Source organism: Diceros bicornis, chromosome 14, assembly GCF_020826845.1.
Source record: "Diceros bicornis minor isolate mBicDic1 chromosome 14, mDicBic1.mat.cur, whole genome shotgun sequence".
Lineage (NCBI taxonomy): Eukaryota > Metazoa > Chordata > Mammalia > Perissodactyla > Rhinocerotidae > Diceros > Diceros bicornis.
The window spans coordinates 4,712,316-4,719,536 of record NC_080753.1 but is presented as its reverse complement, the minus strand read 5'-3'; the positions used below and the strand labels follow the sequence as shown (position 1 = coordinate 4,719,536).

Sequence of the window (7,221 nt, the reverse complement as noted above, 5' to 3'; positions counted from 1 at the left end):
GTGCGGTTATTCATAAATATCTGTTTTTAAAGAGTTTACTGTCATCATATCCATATTTTAAAATTTAGCGAAGACGATGTTAGGAACTAATATGTAGTAGCATTATATATAAGTTACTTATAATCCCAGTTTATTAAATTTTGTATTCAAAGTCATTTTAACAATACTATTTATGATACCTTTATATAAGACCAATACTTTTAAAAAGTTATTATACTGGTATTAATACAATACAAAGAACTTCATTAGAAGCCTTAGAAGATTTAATATTCTATTTAGCACTTTAGCACCTTTGTAGAAAAAGGTAATGGAAGTTAGAACCAGAACCTGTCATGGAATTTAATTCCCACTCTGTATAACAGTGTAAGCTCTGACACCGGCTAAACTTTATATTGCTCCGCCTTTTCATCTATAAAATAGAAACCATAATAAGTTCTACTTGCATCACTGGAATGTTAATGAGGATTAGTGAATCAATATATAAGTCAAGCGCTCTTGGGAAACAATTTGGTTGTAAAGAATCACTGCAGAATAGAGCTCAGAGAGTTATATGATGTAGAACAGGCCTTATTGAGAATAGAGTATGTTTCAGTGATCTCATAAATTGCCCCATTAGGTATCAGATTTCACTTTTTCCAGTTTATCGACATGAAATAATCTTCAAAAGTAGACAAGGGACATTTGTCAATGTCTATTTGTATCTTGCAATTGCAACTAAATAGGCGTGGCAAATACATTTCAGCCAGCTGGGCATTTCATACGTGTTAGCCAGTGTGATGGTGTATAGGATTTAGGGAGGAGATGGGCCATTTGTGACCAATTCAATTGACTTCATTCCTCGCCAAGGGACTCTGAATAGTTGAAGATACTCTCCCGACTACACCCCAATTCACAGGCTGAGATTAACTCAACTGCTTTCAAAATAAGATGTGACAGTTACCCCTTCACATGTTTTATGTGAACATGCCCATTTTAATAGGAAGGTTGCTATGAATTACTGACACCATTGTTTTTCCTCTTCATGGGGAGGATATTTTTTAAACATTCTGATACCTGTATTTTTCCCCTGCAAGGTGTAATTCGTCTCTCCAAAACTTTGTTAAACCTGTTTAGGAGTTTTACTTAAAGATGTTTACTTTTTATTTAATGAAAAAATCTGCTTATCAAAAAATAATAATTTGTGAATGCCTTTCTTAAAATAAACAAGTCAAATAAGAAAATATCCAATATTTCTGTTAGTGGAGTTAGAACAATCAATTATTTTACATAAAAAGTTCTGTGCTGCTGTAGTATGTTTTATTAATGAATAGTCCAGAAATAGATTTATCAGAATCTGCGTTGCAAGTTCATTGTTGTTATGTACTTACAGAAATGGATACGAGATATTTCATCTTACCTTGAAAGACATTTCTTCAGAAATGCCACCCTTTTCCTCCAATTTGTGCTGAAGAACTCATACATTGATAGGCATAAGCTAAGAGAGCCCCCACCCTGCCTGTCCCCTGCAGAAGTCTGTTCTGCAGGTGGGCTTCCGTGTTATACTAGAGGGTGTGAGCTGATCATCCTTTCACTGTCAGGAGAACAAATAATGTGGCTGGAAGCTTTGCCACTTCTCAGTACAACTAGATAACATGTCCAGTCTCCATTCTCCCTGAGGAAACAAGCCCTGGCAGCTGATATGACTTAATCTCCTGCTTTATTTTTGTAAACAGAGAAAACAATCCCAACATCTCCACAGAAACTAATCAGCTTCCTCTGCTTTTCACATCCCGTTGCCTGACTTAATGGTCATAAACAGGGAGTACTCTCATTTAGTCTGTATAATTCTACACTGATATTTATCTTTAGAACTAGACATTTCACATAAACATATCTGTTATGTTTTAAATGAACATATCAGTTAAATACTTATTTTCTGATTTTAAAAAAGTATATTATATCACTTAAATTGTACTTACCATCACCCATAGTTCAAATCTACATAATGAAGTGAATGATCTTGACGGCTGTAATGATGCATATCTGCTAAGTTCCAGGGATTGGGCAGATCAAAAACACTTTTAAGACCTAAGCTGATAGATATATACTCACATGCTGATGCACTTGTCATCTGAGAATGTGGTCATTAGATGGGAGAACCATGAGTAAACCAAGAGTCCGATTGCAATCATTTAAATACGGGTCAGTGATGAGTGTGGATATTTTATTTATGTATTTTTTTTTCTGTTAAAAAGTCATCTGGAATTTATATTATACAAGAATTCTTTAACAAGCAGAATCTCTAGTTTAGTTTGTGTTATCGTCCTCTTGAGCATTTTACAAATAACATACAAATCATAGTCACCTTCTGGAATTATTTCTAAGCAACAAATTATATCCAAATTACTCCCCCCTGCAGAAAAATTGGAACTATAATTTGAAAATTTCTGTTCATCAAATAAATGGTGTCACATAAATCTTAGCAGAAAAGAGTTAAACCCTTCAATGCTAATTTCTAGATACTATAATTTAGCTTTTTTTGTGTGTGTGAGGAAGATCAGCCATGAGCTAATATCTGTGCTAATCCTCGTCTTTTTGCTGAGGAAGACTAGCCCTGAGCTAACATTTATTGTCAATCCTCCTCGTTTTTGTCCCCCAAAGACCCAGTAGATAGTTGTATGTCATAGTTGCACATTCTTCTAGTTGCCACATGTGGGACGCAGCCTCAGCATGACCAGAGAAGTGGTGCGTCGGTGCGTGCCCGGGTCCAAACCCCGGCCGCCAGTAGTGGAGCATGCACACTTAATGGCTAAGCCACGGGGCCAGCCCCTATAATTTAGCTTTTTAATCACTGTTGTTAGATTTGGGTGTGATATATATAATATTTTTAAAAATCATCTTCATTATAATTTATATACAATAAGATTCACTCTTTTTAAGTATTAAATTCTACTGAATTTTAGCAAAGACTTATATTCATGTAATTGTCATCACCATCAAATACAGAACAATTCCAACACTCCAAGCATTTACTTGTGGCCCTTTGTAGTAAATCTCATGACTTGAACTCTACCCTGGTAACTACTGATCTATTTTCTATCCCTATAGTTTTACCATCCTAGAAGATCATAAAAATAGAATCCAAAAATATGCAGCTTTTTAAATCTGTCTACATTAGCTGAGCATAAAGTATTTGAGATTCAGCCAGGTATCAAAAGTTTGTTCCTTTTTATTGCTGAGTAGTATTCCAATATGTGAATAGATAGCAGTTGGTTTATCCATTCATTTGTTCAAGAGCATTTGGACTGCTGCCAGTTTTTGACATTTATGAATAAAACCACTATACATGTTCAAATAAAGGATTGTATGTGGACACAAATATTCATACATATTTGATTAATACTTAGGAGTGGGATTGCTGGAGCATATGATAAATACATATGTAACTTACTAAGAAATGGACAAACTGCTTTCCAAAGTGGTTTTACCATGTTCAACTCCCACCAACAGTGCTGAAGTTTCCTGTTGTTTTTCATTCTAAATGCTAGTTATTATTTTCAGTTTTTTTTAATTTGACAATTCTAATAGGCATGTAAAGGTAAATAATTGGGGTTTTAATCTACATTTTCTTAATGATTAATGATGTTGAGCATCTGTTCCTGTGCTTATATGCCATCCATGTATCTTCCGTGAAGTGTCTATTCAAACCTTTTCCCACTTTTTAAATTGGGTTATTTTTTTTATTGTTATTACTGAGTTGTGAGCATACCTGCATGAGTGTGTGTGCAGCGAGTTTTACTGTATGTAAAATATAATATATAGGTATAGGTTTTGTGTTTATTTTCTCCTAGTCTCTAACTTTTATTTGCTTAAATATGTCTTTTGTAGAGGAGAATTTTTTAAAATGTTGAAATCAAACTCTCTCTTTTTTTTTTTTTTTGCCTTGATGCAGTTGCTATAAACCACCTACAATGTTGAATAGAAGTGGTGAAAGTGGATATCCTTGACTTTTCCCTGATACTAGGGGAGAACCTTCATTCTTTTACCATTAAGCATGCTGTGAGAGGTAGGCTTATCTCAGATATCCTTTAACAGATTGTGGAAGTTCACTTTGGTTCCTAATTTGCCTAGAGAGTTTTTTTTTGTACTAATGTATGTTAAATTTTGTAAAATACTTCTTTTCCATCTATTAAAACAATTATATAGATTTTCTTCCTGTTGAAATGGTTAAATAAATTATTGTCTTTTTGAGTGTTGAACCTACCATGCATTTCCAGGATAAAACCCACTTAATCATAATATGTTATACTTTTTAAATTTATTACCAGATTTAATTTGCTAATATTTTTGTTGAAGATATGTGAGTCTAGGTTCATAAAGCATATTGGCGTGCAGTTGTTCTTTTATTTTTTTCTTTTTCCTCTCCCTGATTTTGATATCAGCGTAATGTTGGCTTTATAAAATAGGTGTTCCCTCCTCTTCTACATTCTGGAAGAATTTGTGTAGCATTGGAATAATTTCTCTCTTAAATATTTGACTGAATTCACCACGGAAGCCATTTAGCTAGGAGGATTTTTTTGTGGGAATATTTTTAACTAAGAATTGAAATTTTTAAATAAATGTAGGCTATTAAGATCATCAATTTCTTTCTGAGTGTACTTTGCTAATTTGTATCTTTCAAGGGATTTGTCCACTTCATCTAAGTTGTCTAATTTGTCGGTATAAATTTGGACATAATAGTCTCTCCTTTTAATATCTGTAGTATCTGTTGTGATGTCTCTTCTTTTATTGCTGACATTGGTAATTTCTGTATTTTCTCTTTTTTTCTTAATTAATCTAGTTATAGGTTTATCAAAATTTTTACTGTTTTCAAAAAATGAGCTTTTGGTTGCATTAATTTTCTTTATTGTTTTTTGGTTTTTAATTTCATTGATTTCTGCCCTTACTTCTAAGTCTTTCCTTTTGCTTGCTTTGGGTTTAATTTGCTCCTCTTTTTCTAGTTTCTTAAGATGTTAGCTATGTCATTGATTTGCAACCTTCTTTTCTAATATAAACATTAAATGTTATAAATTTCTCTTTTAGGACTGCTTTAATTGTGGTTCACAAATTTGGATATGCTGTATTTTCATCTTCATTGATTTCAAAATATTTTCTAATTCCCATCATGACTCTTTCCTTGATTCATGGGCTATTTAGGGACTTATTTGGGGAGGCAGAGTTTATTTTCTCTTACCCTGTCTACCTACCTCTGAGTATAGTTCCTCAGCTTCAGTGGTGGGATTTCTCATTATTATCATCCCTCTTCATCAACCGTTTTATACCTTATAACTGGGTGGGTCTCGAGCAAGAGAGGTTTCCCTGGCCCTCTCCTAGAGGGAGGAGATGTCTCATGGTATAAGTATAGGGTCCTGAAGTCCCATACTGTTTTCTCCTCCATCCCAGCTTTAGAGGATTTTTTCTTCCCTTTCTCCCAGCAACATGAGTCTATACCTGAGCCTTTGGAGTGACATGTGATAGAGTTTGTTGCCCCTTCCCAAGTGGAGAAAGGCTTTAGCTCCATTTGAGGGAAGAGTATGGACATGGAATTAGGAATTCATACTATTTCCACCATTAACTTTTGCTATGCCTCAGTCTCCCAAGTAGGATCTTCCCAATGTTTCTCCTCAGAACTCAGTGGAGGTCATGGGAAAGAGCCTACTAGATTGTGAACTCCTCCTATGTCTGTCCCCCACCACAACCCCAGAGTACTTTCACATTAATCTGCTTTCACCGATTTGTTAAAATTTTATGTGATTTCTACAACTCCATGTGGCAGCTGGAGCCTCTTCCTCCTATGTTCTGCAAAGGGGTGACAATGTGCATGTGCCTTCTAACCTTGGGAAGTGAGGAGCTCTTTGTTTTTTAGGATGCTTGGTTACACTGCAACCTCAGCTCTCCGATGGGTTTAAGGAAAGTTATGCTTTTATTATTTATCCAAACTTTACTCATTGTTAGGCTGAGAGTGATGCTCTTTCCAACTTTTTACATCCTCAGGAGAAGCTATCATCATCACCATCATCATCCTCATCATCAGTCTTCAAATTTAGATAGCAGATACTCCAGGTTAAACAAATTTCTAACATGGCCATCTTTCCTCCTCTTTTTCAAGTGTTGACAATTATTGTGTATTCAACATGGAAGTAAAAATAAAGACAATTGAATGATTTTTGTGTTTAGTTCAAATAACAACCTAACTCTAGTTCATATTAACATTTCTTATTAATCTACAAAATAGCCAAAATTTTGAAGTTTTTCTTGAACCAGGAATGTTCTTTTATATACTAAAAGTACCAAAATTTTTTTTTTTCTTTTTTTTTTTTTTTTTTGTGAGGAGATCAGCCCCGAGCTAACATCCGCCAATCCTCCTCTTTTTTTGCTGAGGAAGACGGCCCTGAGCTAACATCTGTGCCTATCTTCCTCCACTTTACATGGGACGCCGCCACAGCATGGCTTACCAAGCAGTGCATCTGTGCGCGCCTGGGATCCGAACCAGCGAACCCCGGGCCGCCGCAGCGGAGCACGCGCACTTAACCGCTTGCGCCACCGGGCCGGCCCCAAAAGTACCAAAATTTTTAAAACGTTAAATCTTAAATATGCTCAGTGTGATTTTCTTTCTTTTCACTCCTTTAGTGAATCTAATAATTAACAAATATAATAAACATTTCTAAATACAGAAGAGAGAGTAATTAGTAGATCATTTATAACATTTTGTATAATAAATTTTTACATGTTGAGAACCTACTGCAAAAATGGCAGCATGCTTAGAATAAAAAGTCAGAATTTTTTATTAACATTAATTATGATCATTAAATGTTGGTCCATGGATCAAATGCCTGACCTGATTTTGTGTGGCACTAAACTGAAAATTGTTTTTTTTTTCTTTGCTGAGGAAGACCAGCCCTTAGCTAACATCTGTGCCCATCTTCCTCTATTTTGTATGTGGGACACCTCCACAGCATGGCTTGAGGGGCCATGCGTAGGTCCATGCCCAGGATCTGAACCCACAAACTCCAGGCCACCGAAGCAGAGTGTGCAAACTTAACCACTATGCCACCTGGCCAGCCCCCTGAAAATGTTTTTTTATGTTTATGATGTTGTAAAACAAAACAAAGAAAAATATGTGAAAGGGACTATATGTAGCCCTTTAAGAAAGATTGCTGAATCCTTGGATATATATAGTAAATAATTGTGTGAGTTATATAA

The 7,221-nt window shown here is 35.1% G+C and overlaps 1 long non-coding RNA gene across 3 annotated transcripts in view; it reads left to right on the top strand.

Moving 5' to 3' along the window:
* Positions 1-3,560: 3,560 nt before the first annotated feature.
* Positions 3,561-7,221, top strand: part of LOC131413535 (uncharacterized) — a 107,253-nt gene continuing 103,592 nt past the window's right edge. For all 3 annotated transcript variants that reach the window (XR_009221961.1, XR_009221960.1, XR_009221962.1), the window contains exon 1: positions 3,561-4,045. This is a non-coding gene — a long non-coding RNA (uncharacterized LOC131413535). The remainder of the gene's footprint in view (positions 4,046-7,221) is intronic.